An 18,377-nucleotide genomic window follows, 5' to 3' on the forward strand; every position below is an offset into this window, starting at 1 on the left:
TAAATGTGTCACATATGGCAAAGTTTGGGGTTTTTGGTGGTTTTTTCCCAAAATAATATTAGGAACTTCACAAAAATAGATAAAGACCATAATATGGCTCCAAACAGAGCGTAATGGTAAATGAAAAACACAACACATTGTGCATAATAAAGCAAGAATACTGCTATTGTTGGCCTTAGTCATGTCTTATGAAAGAATAATGCAAACAAAACCCTTTACAGCCTAATTATGCATGCAAAATTCCACTATCAACAAATTTGTTCAGATATATTATTGAAAACCATTCACTAATTTAGACTAAAATGCTAATCATCTTAATTAGAATATAAGGTAACATATCTGAAATGCACCTAGTTACTGAAAATCAGTTTCTTACCCAACTGGAACTTCAAGGCTGTCCAAAGCAAGCTTTGCCTTATATAAGAAAAGCAAATAGGTCTTGTTACTGGTTAGGAGAACAAAACATGAGGATAAGAATAAAAAATTCTCTCATGCATAACAAGCAATTCAAGAGGAAATCAGCATCAACTTGCTACCAGTAGAAATATTCAGCATGTCTCGTAGCTACGGATCGAATGAATGCATGTCTCATAGCTATATGATCAATATCTTGCAAGTCCTATTATACAGGTCACAACCTTCCAAGCAATGGTTATTACCACGTACTCATCCTGTAATTCAGATGCGAATCCCACGTAACTCTTAAACTGATATGGTTCTAACAACACTAAAGCAAACACAGCAACTAATTTGAGAAACTACACGTTGCTCATTCCAGTGTGTCCTATCATTGGTACCTTGGAAGCTTATCTTTCGTTAATTAGGTTTCGCTCAAACATTCAAGAAGCTTCCAGGAGCTTTAGCTTCTAGGTCATTTTCCTCCATAAACGCTATGACACATAAGCATAACAAGAGAACACTAAACTGTTGCAAAGGCCTCAGAAATCAGAACTGACAATCAGCTATTCGTGCTTTTGTCTCTATCCTACTGAATAACTTATGTAAACTCCGTGTTTCTTGTGATTTTTTTCTTTTCATACTCACAGTCCACAGGGAGAAAGAAAATAACCACCTAACCAGTTATCCATGGGCACAACTCATGCTCCAAGTAAATTTGGTTTTTAATTCTCCATAGATGCCAAAGTCAACAATTGGTAGAAGGACTCAGACTGTCCAGGAACCTTTCCTAGTGGCTTGCTATCTCACTGCATCTTCTTCATTCCTGAATGGTTTTGCCTCTTCAAGTGCTGCACAAAACATAAAGACAGAGCCCTATCCTAGCGACTGAAGTTTCTCACAATTAATAGTCCTGGAAAACCTTTCACCCGCTGCACATCTGTATGAATTGTACATACTACATACCCACATTTCCTAGACACCTCAAAAGCAACCCCTCCTTAACACCACTGTGGCTGGTTGTCCGCTGCAGTGCCTGGTTTTGCGTAAGGGAGTCCCAACCTATAGCACCCGGAGTGGCTCAGTTTTCGCCTGAAAAGCGAACTAAACCAAACCATGCACAAGCTACTTCCCATTGTTTCACTCTCCCTCTGCTTGTTTTTCCCATCGAACCTAGACTTCACCTACTTCTTTGAATAAATTGTCCACTTATCAAAAGAAAGAAAGAAAAAGGTATACCTTCTAGGGATCGTTGCTGATTTCGCAGCGCGTAATGTCGATTGCCAGTGAAATCACTACCAAGCATCCACAGACTAAACTTACGAAGAAGCACCTTATTCAACATCTCTCTAACAAATTCACGGACACATCCCTCAAGCTCCCGCACAATTGCAGCGCCGTACGAATCGAATTCAAAATCGAGCTGATCTACAGCAATCTACATGAAGCCCAGAACCTCAGGAGAGAATCGTTCACCCCGAGCTGCTTTACTAGTTTCCATTGCATCGGTCGGCAGTGGTAGTCCGTCGCCTCCCGCTCGCCGGTCTCCGTAGCCGTCGATTCGCTCGTCGCCTCCGTCGCCAGGTGGCGATCTTCCGTTTCGTCAGAGATCGGTGGTGGTGTCGGATGGCGGAAGATGAGGAGGAGTCGTGATGCTGAAAAAAACAGAGAAGAAGAGATAAAAAGAGAGGAGAAAACGAGAAGAACAAGTAAGAAAACAAAAGAAAAAATTCAGGGAGCTCACTAACCTACGAATTGCTGCCTTCGCAAGTTTCTCGATCATTCTCTTCTGCATCGGTCGAATCGGAGGAAGTCGACGTGGTCTTGATTCGCTTGCCTCGAGCGGGAATAAGCTCATGCTTTCTCTTGGGTGCTATTTGTTCATCTCTCTTTTGATGATCTTGCAGGTCTTTGTGTGGGTCTGTTTCGGTCGAACCATCTTTGTGCATAGGTAAACTCTTGACTTCTGATCTCGTAACCTTCTTTCGACCAAAAAAACTCTTGACTTCTGAATATGTGGATTCACAATCGATCTCGCAGAGTAAAGCTGGATCGATTCGCCCAGCATCTTGGAGCACGACTTTTAGATCGTCCTCCAGTTGCTTGCAAAATATTCGGAATCCCCACTTTTTCACATATTTACCGGATACTGTAAGGCTAAATTGTTCATGACTCCGTTCAATTTGATCAAAATCGACTACTCCCCACAAGTTTGGTGGTGCGAGATAAAAAAGATGGATATGATCCAACTCCAATGGTTCGATAAATAATGTACTACCTTGCCGCGCTTCGCCATTAACGCAAGCAACAAAACCATATGCCTCTGTCGTTTCTTTACCCTTATCCAGAGCGATACAGAGAGCATACCCAAAAAACTTGTCATACAAATCTTGTGAAGCCATGAAATATATGGAATCATTCTCAGAAGGGATAACCCACTCCGGCATCTCTCCTCGAGGGAGAAAAAGATGGTAATTTAAATCCTGAAACAAAGATATATCATTAGAAAGTACCCAAGTTTGTTATTAGTACCCAAATAGAAAAATTCAATTTGAATTTAGTAAGTAATGCTAAAGAATTCCACTTGGAATTAGAGCTCTATAAACAGATGGAGATCCATTAATTAATCCTTGCTTGCATTAACATACAAGTCTCGTGTGATAGAAATCATTCCCATAAAAGTACAGTAACCAACTCCATTACATGCATACACATGCAAAATCACTTTATATTTGTTTGATTTTCTTAAGCCTCCAATCTTGCATTTTCTGCTATTGCAATAAACGAGCACACACCCAATCCAGCATATAGTCCACATCGACATACGTGCGTGTGTGTGCATGTGTGTGCGTGAGAGAGAGAATCTTACCCTGGGAGAAGAGGAAATATAAGTCATGGTCAACCCTCTACGGACAAAATCATGAACTGAAGTTAAATCTCCACAATTTTGCAGAGATTTGCAATTATGCGCCCGAACAAAATGGAAAAATGGTGCAAGCTTAGGAATCTCCTGTAATTGACGGCAATTTTCAACTCTCAAATGGGACAAACGATGACGCTTATTGAAGGATTTAGGAAGGCTAGTAATATTGTTCCCCGACAGCAGTAATGTTGTCAAGAGTGGAGAACATGAAAGATTCTCAAGAAAGTCTACTTCGGACAAATTACATCCCTGAAGGTTTAACACATCTAAATTTGAAAGTTTGGTCTTCATGCAAGGATCATCCGAATCCTCGTACTTTGGAAACCCGATTAAATTTGTGCAAAAATCAAGAGCCAAGGTTTCAAGGTTTTGTAACTTGTAAATGCTAGACGGAAGACTCATCAAGTTCTTGCATTTACTTAAATTCATGAACTCCAAAGAGACAAGATTTTCTATTGATGCAGGAAGCCCTTTAATAGCGGTTTTTGCTAAATAAAGCTCCTTTAGGGCTGCGAGTTTATGTGGAATATCAGGGAACCTTTCAAACTTTGTGCATTTCCTAAGATTGAGAGTTCGAAGATTTTTTGACTTGAGCTCATTTGGAAAAACTCTAAGTTCAGAGCACCCCGAGAAATTCAGCACTTGTAGCTTCTGAAGACATGTGATTGACTGATGGGCTTCTACCAAGTTTTTGCAATTTTGAAGATCCAATTCCTCAAGATTTGGAGTACACGAGAGGTCGGGCATGTGATCCAGTGACTCACAGCAACTGAAATTAATGTACTTCAAATTTTGGAAGACCTGCAAAAACAGCGAAATCAGGTTTGATAAACATTCTGAAAGGTAAAAAAAAGGGGGTGTTTGTATGATGATGATGCTTCCTTACATTTAAACCGTGGAATTCCCATTATATGAATAGGTTGCTAATAAAGCATATCCGATATTGATCTTTCAAGAAATTATTATATTTTAGGTCGTCAATCGTAAATATTGAGCAATTTGTTTATTTAATGTAGAATTGATCTGCTGCGGAGTCCGCAAATAGGCCTATGCTAGTTGTTGTACATAGACGGGGGAGTCAAACTCGTGAAATGATGGTAATTTAATATCTGATGCCATTCACGTTGTCCATGGTTTTATAATATTGATCAGTAATAATATCATAATTAATTTGCAGGGGCTTAGCTTGATTGAGGGTTATAAAATCGGCTACACAACACATGGGGGGATTGGGTTTCTCAGGGAAAGGGAAGGTCACAATTACATATCCTTGACTGCTATATAATCTATATTGACCGGGTGAATATCTCATAATTACATATGATTAGGTCACAACACTCTTAGCCTAATCAAAGTTACTATAAACTGATTTTGTGAAAATTAAATATTGTTTTGAGAAATTACTAGACACTTCAAAACTTTACCGGTACTTATACATATATACATACATACATATATATTAGCTAATTAGAGCTAACTCTCATCATTATACATTTTAGATATTATTAATATGGATACACAATACAAAAAAGTTCACAAATAAAATTGTGTTAACAATTATTAAAAAATTAGAACAATGACCATTAAAAATCCCAACTCAGTATGTAGATTTACCCCTAATTAATTTTCGTCTCACAAAAATCCTAAACTAGTACGATTAAGAGACATTGACCCTAAACTAATTATCGTCTAACAAAAAATCACAAACTGATACTCCTCACCCAAATCTACCCTCTATTAGCAGATGAAATTAGTTTGGAATAAAACTATGCCACGCTTCATGCATGTGGCAATAACAAAATTCAAGGGAAGTGTCACCTAGCGAGCATGCAAATGTGGGCCACATGACAAAACTATGCCATGCGTCATGCTGTGTGACAATCGTAGAAGCATAGTGAAGTACCACGTGGCGAGTGCGGATGCGAGTCACGTGACAAAACTATTCCACGTGTCATGTCATTTGACAATCACAAAAACAAAGTGAAGTGTCATGTGAAAAGCATAGGAATGAAGACTCTGCTAGATCTAGCTTTCACTATATATCATAGATGAATGGAGGATATAAATACTTTCACAATGTAATTGCGTAAAAATTAATGAACTTTAATTCTTTTTTTTAAGTCGTTCAAAGACAATGAAGCCAACTTTGAGAAACATTAAGAAGAAAATAAAAATTTCATGTACTCAATTCAAAATCTCGCTCTGACTTTCTATTGAGAAACTAGTGGTATGCCCCTACTGGATCACTTATATTGATTTAGTTGTGCACACATTACTGGCAAAGTTCCTAATAAATACTCTATTATGTCCACTTAGAAGTGCTACTCCTTAAGAAATTATTTAAGCAATTAACAATGCCTTGTTTTACAGAATGATGCATTCGAACCTTTGACTGAGCTAATTTTATTGATGCTGGACCAACCCCCGCCGTTTATGTTTGTTTATTGGGTAACGTTTGTCATATTTTTGTTTCCCTTTTGTTCTTTCACTATACAATTTTTCTGTAAAATAAAAAAGTTTATATGTAAACAACCGACAGCAAATTGCATTTGAGTATCTTTTTTTGGTCGCTAATTTTGAGTATCTTCACTAGGTAGATTTGATCTTATTTTGAAATATATCTATGTCGATAGTTAGAGATTAGAAAGCATGTAAACTTCATCTATAATATTATATAAGGTAAAGATGATCTCCTACTTTAAAAGATATCAATCTTTTTCTTTTATATTCCTTCCCTCAATTATCTTCAATTACTTATTTTACAGATATTATACCACGTGCAGATACGTGAAATTGATTATTTTATTTTTTATCTTTCACATATCTTGATATTAAAATTTGAATTTTCTAATGATACAATGACCTTCATAAATAAATTTCAAATCTTGAAATATCTTTCTCTTTCCACTTATATGTAGAAAACTTCTTTGTATTGTATGTTTTATAAAAAAAAATGTTTCCATTGAGTATTTCTAATAAAGTTGTTCGCTTAATTTTTTCAAATGCCAATTTTGCTGCACGTAAAAATATTTGTAACGCAAGAAATTAGGGTCCTCTTAGAAGAAGATAGAGAAGTGGTTTCTAAAACATAAAAACACCACTTCCTTTAGTGTGCCAATACATATAATACGCATATGCACATACAAATGAAGTAGATAATAAAAAGGTCTATGTAGGTAAATGCTCACCTTAAATTGTTTTAACACTCCTGTGATATTGCTGCCGCTCATATAAAGTCCCACTAATTTCTTTGGACTAGAGGAAAATTTTGGAATCTGGCGAGCACATCCAGGCCATTCAAACCATCTAAGCTCATTAGGAAGACATATAGGACCTTGAAAAGAATAATGCAAGTTGTGCAAGATGAGCAATCTCAGACTTCTCATTTTTATAAAAGCATCAGGATTGATACACATCTCTGTCGGCTTTGGTAGCTCCAACACTATGGCTTTTACAACACAATCTCCCTGTATATTCAAGACTATTTAGGTTATTCATATTAGTAAATAGAGTAAAAGATAAGGAGCAGAATTTTGATGGTATTTGCAATCTTACCTCATCGCTTGATAGAACATCAAAAACATCACCATACCGCCATAGTCTACTGCGTTTCCCGGGATTATCTCGACATTCTTGGTTCACTATTTCCATACCCATGAATTGAATCAAGTCATGCATTTCTATTGTGGAACCATTTCTTATCAAGGACCTCTCAATGAGAATTTTTAATCCTATTGTTGCCTCAAGATCGCAACTATCGAGAACTTTCTTTACATACTCACTACTCTTCCCCTTAAAAAAGCAGGCAATGTCCAGAAAAATCTCTTTCTCATTTTCCTCTAGTCCATCATAACTTATTTGGAGCACATCATTGATTTCATTGTTAGGAACTCTAGAAAGCTTCTTTAGTGTACTTTCCCATTCATGTTCTCTTCTACCACATAAGAAGGAACCTAGCACCTCAAGTGCTAACGGAAGGCCATTAGCATGATGCAAAACACTCTTCACTAGATCTGTGCCGATTTTCAATATTTGGTGTGTCAGAAAAGCATGCTGACTAAGCAGCTCATGAGCTTCACTGTCATCCAATGCTTGAACTTCATACACATGATCTTGGTTTATGCCATGACAAGTTAGCAAATGTTTATCTCTTGTAGTAATGATGATCCTACTCCCATTACCAAACCACTTGTCACTTGCTAAAGTATTCAATTGGCGCAAGTCATCTACATCATCAAGGATGAGGAGAACTTTTTTGCGACCAAGTCTGCGTTGTATTAGATGAATACCTCCACTGACATTGGACACTTCTAATCTTTGTTGAGGTAATAGTACATCATTTAGTAATATTTCTTGCAAAGTAACTAAACCCCCGCTACCTTTTGAAGTTTCTCGAACATTTGCCAGAAAACATGAACCCTCAAATTGTCTGAACATAGCATTGTAAAGAGCTTTTGCTAAACTTGTCTTCCCTATACCTCCCTGTCCCCATAATCCCACCATGAGAACACCATCATCAGACTCGAGATTTAACATCGATTTCAGCTCAACAACTCGGGAATCTATCCCAACCGGATGCTTAGCAACATGCAAAGGTGTTCGGGCTAGGTAAGTGGAGATCTTCTCCACAATTTCTTGTATAAGCTCTGACTCATCTCTGACAAAAACGGAAAAAGGAAGTCGTGGCATCATTTTAGGGGTTTGAATAAGCAAATAACGAGCAATCACTAGCTAACAATGACAGAGCAGTGTCTAATAAAAAAAAATGACAGAGCAGTGCGTCATATTTTTAGATTATCAAAGCTCCACGCCAATCAAAATATGTTCAAGGTTTTAAATTTTATTTATGCACGTGATTATGTTCTTTTTTTTTATATACTTGATGATTTACTTATTTTTCTTTTTGACTGTTATATGTGATTTATTTATGCACTTAATTAAAAAGCGCTATTTAGGACTTTGAACGGTGATTATGATTTCGACGTCAAAACTATTAAATACCCTGAAGCACGATGTTATTGCCTTACATGGCCTGTAAACACTAATTATCCAACGAAATGGGGTAAGTGCAATAACACTATTTAACATTTTGTCTATTGGTCAATCAGGTTTTAATCTTTTACTCTGTTCAAATGAGTAAGTAGATTTTTCAGCCGATAAAGTCCCAGTGTCAATTTTCTATTATTGGAAAAGCCACGTGTCTATTCTACGGATAGCCATATGTGATTTTTCAAACTCAAAGTGCCACTTGTAACGAGTTTGGGACTTGGTTGACAAAAATAAAAAATCTACAGAACTCAATTTACCAAAATGAAACGTGAAGACCTCAATAGCCCACTGATAAAATGTCTAGAACTTCTATTACACTTTGAAGAGGGCAGCAAGGATCCAAAAGAAAGAGCTACGGACCTTACCCGAATGAAACAGGGCTTAGGAAAGGCTAAAGGCAGAATTCTATTATTGGATGCCCAAAGAGAGGTTTCTTTTCATGCTGGCGAATTTTAATAAATATTGGCATGTGTCAAAAAACTGTTGGGAAAGAAAAAAGATTGGCGATTGTTTCTTTCACATTACTTATTAATAACTTACCAACAGCTTTATGAAATCACCAACAACTTTTTATACATTGCACATTACCCATTTGTACTAACTTACCAAATTTGATTCGCATAACTTGCGAAGTCGAATTTACTAACTTTATTTGAAATTACTAAAAGAAATTAAAGTGATTTACCATCTTTGATAATACTAAATAATCATCTATAAGTTTTGAATTGCCAACTCTTGATTCAGCTACTTATCAATGTTTACTTGTTCTTTTAATTTGCCAATTTTTCTATTGGGTTAACAACTCTAAATTAAGTTACTTACGAACTCATTTTTGAAATTGTCAATCTTAATTAGAGTGATTTACCAATTTTTCTTCAATTTAGTTATCAACTAGTTTTAAGTTAACAAGTCTTGTTTGAGTTACTTGCAATTTTATTTTTCTTTTAATTATCAATTTTTCTCAAATTTTATTTATCTTTCTTAACTACACTTAGACTCATCAACTCTTTTATGAAATTACTAACTTAAACTTAAGCAACTTAAGAATTTTCAGGAATCATAAGATGAAGCATGTATACATATACTTACAAGCATGTGTGCGTCCATTTATTTATTTATCTTTAAAAATTTTAAAACAATATGTATACTTGCTTGTAAAGATTACTTTTCTTACAGAAAATATGGACTTCACTCTACTTACCCATCATTCAAATGCCACCCGGACAAGTTACCAGCATCGGAAAGAGCTTTCTTCCATCTCTTCACTTTCTCCGAATCATTCCCGAACTTGGACTCGTGCTTAGCCAGAGCTCTCCGATAACTCTCTCTGCCCCCTCTCACTTCTCTTGGGTCCACTTTATAAAACACTGGTAGAACGGTGAGGTTCTTTTGCTCGTTGCACTCCATAATCTTGGACACCTCTTCTAAGCACCACGTTGAGGAAGCATAGTTCTCAGAGAAAACGATGATTGAGATGCATGATTCTTCAATGGCCTTCATGAGCATCGATATTTGGTCTCCCTTTTTCAATTCCTCGCTATCCCGGAAAGTGTATATTCCAATCCGGTGTAAAGCTTGGTAGAGATGACCGACGAAGTTGTTACGCAGATCCGTGCCTCTGAAACTCAAGAAGACGTCGTAAATTTTTTCGGATTTTGATGAAGCCGCCATTGGACGATGGAGTTTAACAATCAGCAATGACTATCCGCTGAAAATCTGAAACTGTGTTTTCAGGTAGTGCATTCACCGCTTGATCTTCTTTGATCTATTCTTATACTAAAGGACAGAGATGCAAGACTTTTTTTTGGGTAGGGTAAGCAAAGAATAATATTAGAACTTTGGAAAATTGCGACCGCGTGACACAAGCTTCTTCGTGGCCGACAAAAGTAGGGACTAGTAACAGATCACAAACCGACAAACAACTTTCGTGGTCTTCCTCGAAATTTCATCCGAGAAGAACCAGTCAAGCGATAAATAATTGAACTTGCATTTTCCCGATGAGCCCTCGCACCTGTTGTTGTCGGTGACTTTGAAGTCTTCTAAAAAAGCCAAACTGTTGAACACGCTATAAGATTCTCTTCAAAGACAGCGAGGGAACTATAAAGTTCCAATATTTTACTCTAACGACTTATGGAGAATTTTCTTCGATAAAAATAGAATACAGTAGATAATTCTTTCGGTTTCTTAACATTTTTTTTCTTTGAATTGAATTTATGCAATCCTTAATTATAGGATGCATTCTATTCTTAACTCGTACGGATTCACTTTGATTCAAAGTTTGCAATCAAATCTTAAGGCGGCTTTCTTGTCATGTTAGAAAATAGAAAACTCAATAATAGCATAAATATCTCCGGGAATTTGAAATATCTTACTTATCTAAGAAAGATCTCAAAAAATATGAAATGATATAGTTGGACGGCTAAATATATGTGTTGTCAATTGTGATGTTTTCTTGCTAGAAAGAAATGGTGATAATATTGGGTTCTACTCACTACCTTTGTAACATTCTCGACTTGATTGACTTTGTTTTATCGGTTGATATGGACTTTCCAATAGACAACCCCAAGTCTTAATATTCAAAATCTCTCTCATTTGCCATTATTACATATACATTGTATCCTTGTTGATCCTCCACCACATATCAAGCCCCAAATTTCCATTGCTCACAGGCTGGGAGGGACATGATTTTTCCTCTCAATTCCACACTAGTGTACCTCGTGTCATTGGTCTTTCTTGTTGTGCTACTAGGGACATGTAATGCCTAGAATGAACGACCCTATTCTGCTTCTCTTGCGGCGAAGTTCACAAGATAAGCTATCCCTTTCAATTGAAGAGTGATCCGAAAGGCTATGGTGATTCAATGAGCTAACATGTGAGAAAAATCCTAAATACATCGTCAAATCCGTCTATAGAAATAATAACACTTTCAATTCTGGCGATGTCATTGTGTTTGACGTGGGATTGCAGAAGGGTAACTACTCGTTCCTCCTTAGTTATTCATCGACGAACTCTAACTTCAGTTATTAGGGTTATCATGTTTTTGGTAAATCCGTGATCTTTGTGATGTGCTATTTACATGTTGTTTTCTCCTTTATATATCGCAGAACATACTCCTCGGACATATCGTCTAAAATAATCTAAAAAGAGTGGGTATTAATGGGTTGTGATAGATGAAAATGCATTGGTTATTAAGGAATCTTGCATTTTCACCCATGATGACATGGGCATGTTTTGATCGTATGCTTTCGGCATACAAACAACTCTATAAGCAAGTATAGTTATTCTAGCCACGTGCATATACAACTATGGATATGATTTTGCTCTTAAGCGGAGTACAGGAGAGGGTATTTTATGCAACTACTATGCACATAAACTATTACAAATCTATACATTTTAACTTCCGCTAAGGATTTTTTCATATTTGCTCAACAAGACACTTAGTCGTTCCTGGCTAGGTTGACGATGGTGTCATACAATATATCATTGTAATATGAGATACTTTTCTTATATTGATTATTTATTTCATGAGATGATTCGACTGTGTAACAAATTGAATTACGTGTAAAGTTTGTGACTTAATTTAGCAAATATGGAGTACGTATACGATGGAACAGAAAAAATTCAAAGAAGGTGCAGACGAAGAAGCAAGGAGGAAAAACGAAGAAGAAAATTGTGTATCAGAAGAAAGTGATGGGGAAGAGAGACACCCCTCTCCCCCAAAAAGTTAAGATCTCTATTATTAGAAATTAATCTCATCTTTAGTTTCATGCTCAAACTTATTTTTTTTTTAAATCTATCAAAATCCAAATAATTTGCTTAAGGTAAATTGCAAAATGTTGTATTCAATGGACAAAGAAGTAATTTTCATCTAAGAAATTGTGATTTTTAATTAACTCTATATATATGCCTCGTACGCAAAATATAGGTTGTTTAGGTATGTCTTTTTTTAAAAAAATAAATATGAATGAACCCAACCTTAATTAATTGAATATTCTAACGGAAAAGTTCTAGCTAAAAGATAAATTTTTAAATTCAAAATAATTATAACTAAGAGTCATCAAGAAAAAAGTGTTCCCTTGTCCCAGTACTTATTTAGGTTCTTATAAGAAAATCAAGAACAAAATTTAGAATTGAACTTGTATTTTCTTAAACTTATCAATGACTAATATACACTCTAATTATGTAATTACTATGCATATAAACCGTTGCAAATTTATACATTTTAACTTTACATAAGGATTTTTTTTCAAATTTGTGCGACAAAATATGTACTCGTTACCTTACCAAAAAAAAAATATGTACTCGTTCGGAGCTAAATCAATGATGATATTGTGAAACATATATTAGTTATAGACGATACTTTTCTTGTAGCGATTTATCCCATGAAATGATTCGAACATGTATATAATGGATTATGTATGAAGTTTGTAACTTAACTTAACAAACATGAGGTACATATCGAGTGATAAAGCGCCGACGATTGCACAGAAAAAGTCTTCAAGGATGACGGAGAAGAAGAAGAAGTTTCGAGGCAAGCTGGTTTTAATTTTTGATATTGTTCCTCAAAACCAGATATCAATTTTCCTATGACCGGGACTCGTGGGGCGGAGAAAGATGGGAGGAGTAAAAAAACGAAGAAGAAAACAAGAAGGGAAGATGGCGTATCCGAAGGAAGTGATGGGGAAAGAGGGAGACAGTGGAAGAAACTTTTGAAATTTCAATGGGTGTAAATTTCGTTGATGGTGGTGTATATGGAGGTCATTAAGTTTGGGTCCACCTCCTTTAATTTCTTGACTTCCATGCATTTGTTCCCTTGACTGACTTGGGCTTCTCTATAGTACAAGGCGACTCCAAAGTCTCTCCATCAAACAAGGATCGTCCCACCTTTTTCCGTCTTTTTATATTGTGCCTCTCCTCCACACGCACCAAGCAATTCTGTACCAATTTCTCCTTGACCAAAGACGAACAGAGACATGATTACTGCTCTCAGCTCCATGAATGTCCATCCAGTGTCGCTACTCGTCCTTGTTCTATTGCAAGCGATGACTAGCAATGCCAGGTCGAGTAATCCGTGGTGCATCGCTTCATCCTGTGGTGATATTCGAAATATAAGTCACCCATTTTGATTGAAGAGTGACCCAAAGGGATGCGGTAACCCAAAAAAAGAGCTGGTTAATGAAAAGAATCGCACCATTATGTATTTGCTTGATGGCCGATTCTATGTGCAGTCTATTAATTATTCCACCCAACAAATCATATTGGTCGACGATGGGTTGTGAAAGGATAATTGCTCGTCTCTTCCCCGTTATTCATGACGGATCTATGACTTAAGTATCGATCCAAGCAACTTATACTTCTTGGATGAAGAAGCTACGTTGGTTATTGTGAACTGATCAAAGCCGATTGATTCTTCATTTTACATCACTACTAGTCCATGCATTGAGGGGTCATACTCTTCCAACACATCATCGAATTGGAACTTGTATTCTCTGCTCAATCCCAGTGCATCGGATGTTAGGGATTTTTGCACCATTAGCAGGTGGACGCGAGTATTGCCCGATTATGGGCCTTCTAAGCAGGTTAATATTAGCTTCTACAACTACGAGCTAATCCATAAAATTGTGGCCAATGGATTTGCTCTCTACTTTGGTCGACTTTATCCAAAGAAAAACTTTTTTTGCTACTTTGATTTCTATAGGCTCTTTCTGCTCGATTACTACTTTCATTCCGGTAGATTTAATTTGTATAGCATCTATGGAGATCAGGTTTGCGGATCCCAGGTCTACTTCGGCGGTAAGCATTGGTTGGCAATGAAATTTTACAGTAATTTTGCATGATTCTCTACACAATGCTAGGTCAAGTAATCTGTGGTGCATCGCTTCATCCTGTGGTGATATTCACAATATAAGTCACCCGTTTCGATTGGAGAATCATGCAAAGGGATGCGGTAACCCAAAAAAAGAGCTGGTTTGTGAAAATAATCGCACCATTATGTATTTGCTTGATGACCGATTCTATGTGTAGTCTATTAATAATTCCACCCAACAAATCATATTGGTCAACGATGGGTTGCGAAATGATAATTGCTCATCTCTCTCCCATTATTCATGACGGATCTATGACTTAAGTATCGATCCAAGCAACTTATACTTCTTGGATGAAGAAGCTATGTTGGTCATTGTGAACTGCTCAAAGCCGATTGATTCTTCATTTTACATCACTACCGGTCCATGCATTGAGGGGTCGTACTCTTCCAACACATCATCAAATTGGAACTTGTATGCTCTGCTCAATCCCAGTGCATCAAATGTTAGGGATTTTTGCACCGTTAGCAGGTGGACGCGAGTACGGCCCGATCATGGGCCTTCTAAGCAGGTTAATAGTAGCTTCTTCTACTACGAGCTAATCCATAAAATCGTGGCCAATGGATTTGCTCTCTACTTTGGTCGACTTTATCCAAAGAAATACTTTTTTTGCTACTTTGACTTCTATAGGTTCTTTCTGCTCGATTACTACTTTCATTCAGGTAGATTTAATTTATATAGCATCTACGGAGGTCAGGTTTGCGGATCCAAGGTCTACTTCGGCGGTAAACATTGGTTGGCAATGAAATTTTACAGTAATTTTGCATGATTCTCTACACACTTTCACTCGCTACTTTCTCTTAAAAACTAGAAGATGAAAGGATATCTAATTTCCAAGAAAATTATGACGAAATATACATGATAGTGTACGTTAAAGTTGTGTATTTGAAAGGTTTCAGGAGGTTAGCATTACTTATTAATATCGATTGAAGGAGTTGCAGGATTCAAAATTCGCAAAAGAAAAAAAATGAAAAAGTGACGGTAGAAGCCAACCCCCAACAGACCCACATTAGTTGCACATTTCCATGTGCCTAGATTACTCCTTTCCACGAAAGGGCTACAACTCCCACACTAAAAAAGAAAAAGGATTATTGAGCCAGCACCCACATGACTAGTTTTTTGTTGGCATAGAATTTACATTTTCTTATTTACTCAATTAGTTCTTTAATTAGTCACTTAACTAATAATTCAAGAGACACTCATAAACATTCCTTAAAGAACTGTAGTCGTGTATCGGTAGGAGGAACAAAATTATTAATTAAATTCTCTATATTTGTTGACCACGAATAATGCAGAAGGAGTTTTTTGTGTTGCCTATCATCTAAGTGAAATGAAGCTTCTTATATCCATCTATATGCAAATGCACGCATCCCACTTCTCATATTTTTTTGTTTGGATAAAATTCAACTTGTACAAAGTAGCTTGCTATTACTCTCTTTTCTCGTGAGTTTTGTTTTCCGTACTTCTTTTCCTTCAACCCCTTTTCACACCATTCATTCCTTCCACAGGTGTCCTAGATGATATTGCAATTTGGACAGCTTTGGATTTTCTAGTAATACTAGGTAAGCCGCAATGATTTGTTCTTAACATGAATACACAAGAAACTTATTCTAACCTATCAAAATTTTCTTCAGTACTTTTTTGTGTAGCAAAATTCGTAATCGGGGTGCCATTTGTCGCGATATTTCTAATCTACAAATATAAAAGAAGGCACTTAGCAATGGACAAGAACATTGAAGAATTTTTGCAAGCTCATAACAACTTTTTGCCCATAAGGTACTCTTACTCGAATATAAAAAAGATCACCAGAAACTTTAAGTACAAACTAGGTGAAGGAGGGTATGGTTCCGTGTACAAAGGAATGCTCAGAAGCGGCAATGAAGTGGCCATCAAGATTTTGAAGAAGTCCAAGGCCCATGGCCAAGATTTTACTAGTGAAGTGGTTACTATTGAAAGAATTCACCATGTTAATGTTGTGCAACTCATTGGTTTTGCTTTGAAGGCTCGAAACAAGCTCTCGTGTATGATCTCATATCAAATGGATCTTTGGATAAGCACATTTTTTAGTGAGGAAGGTGCACTACAAAAAAACAAGGATTTTGCCACGAATTTTCCAACGAAAAATTTGGCAAAATTCGTTGGAAAACGAATTTCCAACGAAATTAGCGACGAACAAAATTCGTTGGTAATTCGTCGTCGCAAATTTTTGCGACAAAAAATTTAAATTTTCGTTGGTGATTTGCGACGAAATTTTTTCGTCGCAAAATTCGTGGCAAAATTCGTTGCAAAGTTCGTTGGAAAATTCGTTGCTAATTATTCGTTGCAAAAATCGTGGTAAAGTTCGTCGGTAATTCACTACAAAAAAACAAGGGTTTTCTCACGAATTTTGCCACGAATTCTAAAAAATTCGTGGCAAAACGAATTTCCAATGAAATTAGCAACGAAAAAAAATTCGTCGCTAATTCGGCGTCGCAAATTTTTGCGACAAAAAATTTCAATTTTCGTTGGTAATTTGCGACGAAAAAAAATTCGTGGCAAAATTCTTGGCTAAATTTCGTGGCTAAATTCGTGGGAAAATTCGTTGCAAAATTCGTTGCAAAATTCGTCGCTAATTATTCGTTACAAAAATCGTGGCAAAATTCGTCAGTAATTATTCGTGGTAAAATTCGTGGCAAAACGAATTTCCAACGAAATTAGCGACGAAAAAAAATTCGTCGCTAATTCGGCGTCGGAAATTTTTGCGGCAAAAAATTGTAATTTTCATTGGTAATTTGCAATGAAAAAAAATTCGTGGCTAAATTCGTTGCAAAATTCGTCGCTAATTATTTGTTGCAAAAATCGTGGCAAAATTCGTCGGTAATTATTCGTGGTAAAATTCGTGGGAAAACGAATTTCCGACGAAATTAGCGACGAAAAAAAATTGGTCGCTAATTTGGCGTTGAAAATTTTTGTGACAAAAAATTGTAATTTTCGTTGGTAATTTGCGACGAAAACAAATTCATGGCTAAATTCGTTCGTTAACGAATTTAACCACAAAAAAATAAAAATATATTTTTTTTGAAAAAAAAGTATATAAAAAAAATTCGTGACAAAATTCGTCGCAAATTAGCCACATAAAAATAAAAAATAATTTTTTTTTTGAAAAAAAAATTATATAAAAAAATTTTCGTGGCAAAATTCGTCGCAAATTCGCCACAAAAAAATAAAAATATTTTTTTTTGAAAAAAAAATTATATAAAAAAAAATCCATGACAAAATTCGTCACTAATTTGCCACAAAAAAATAAAAAGAATAAGGTTTTTTTGGTCACGTTTTTTGCGGCGAACTTATTCGTGGCAAAATTCATCGCTAATTTGCCACGAAAAAATTTTACTTTTGCAATGAATATTGTTCCGGAACGAATTTAGCGACGAATATTGTTTAGGGACGATTTCGATTTTAATTTCTAGAATTTATATTTAACATTGATTAAGCAATTAATAACATCAAAATATTATAATGATATATTGATGAAATACATTCATCAACATTTGCCACACGAATGACAAAGTTCAAAGTAATTCACCTCCTTCATCAACTGTGTTTTCAGGTAGTGCATTCACCGCTTGATCTTCTTTGATCTATTCTTATACTAAAGGACAGATGCAAGACTTACTTTTGGGTAGGGTAAACAAAGAATAATGTTAGAACTTTGGAAAATGAAGGCCGCGTGCGACCGCGTGACACAAGCTTCTTTGTGGCCGACAAGAGTAGGGACTATAGATCACAAACCGACAAACAACTTTCGTGGTCTTCCTCGAAATTTCATCCCTGTCCTCCGAGAAGAACTACTCAAGAGATAAATAATTACACGCACAATCAAGTGTGGCCAAATCACAAGCCGATTCTCTGATGGACACAAGCCTCTTTGTGGCCGACAAAAGTGGTGGAGAAACAATGTTCGGGGTGGTGGACTCTTGTGATCCGGTCATAGGCTCACTAATCAGAAAAACTTTTAATGGCTTCCTCGAAATGGAAATGGCATCCGTCTCCTTGTTGGAGGATTTGTCTTTCATATATTAAAATCTGCGAGGGATTTGCAGTCTTAAAAAAGGAAGCAGTATGTATTCCCATACTGCACATGATCAAGCAATCAAGTTGATGTT

The 18,377-nt window shown here is 36.3% G+C and overlaps 1 protein-coding gene and 1 pseudogene across 27 annotated transcripts in view; both read right to left on the reverse strand.

Moving 5' to 3' along the window:
* The window catches only part of LOC115662673 (tRNA-specific adenosine deaminase TAD2-like), a 69,800-nt gene that overhangs the window by 5,787 nt on the left and 45,636 nt on the right, over positions 1 to 18,377 (reverse strand). For 2 of the 27 annotated variants that reach the window (XR_008815645.1, XR_008815643.1), the window contains exons 1-2: positions 1,636 to 2,013; positions 377 to 619 (exon numbers count right to left, since the gene is read on the reverse strand). The exons of 11 other annotated variants lie outside the window; for them this stretch is intronic. The gene's annotated coding sequence lies outside the window, so the exon portion shown is untranslated. Of the gene's footprint in view, positions 1 to 376; positions 620 to 1,635; positions 2,052 to 18,377 lie in introns of those variants that run through there. 14 more of the 27 variants (XR_008815652.1, XR_008815653.1, XR_008815649.1 and 11 more) reach the window with 12 other exon arrangements.
* On the reverse strand, positions 6,380 to 10,115 carry LOC115668638 (disease resistance protein RUN1-like; annotated as a pseudogene).

This window comes from Syzygium oleosum, unplaced genomic scaffold (genome assembly GCF_021117445.2).
Source record: "Syzygium oleosum isolate NSW1041296 unplaced genomic scaffold, Sole_v2.1 Sole_v2.56, whole genome shotgun sequence".
Classification (NCBI taxonomy): Eukaryota; Viridiplantae; Streptophyta; class Magnoliopsida; order Myrtales; family Myrtaceae; genus Syzygium; species Syzygium oleosum.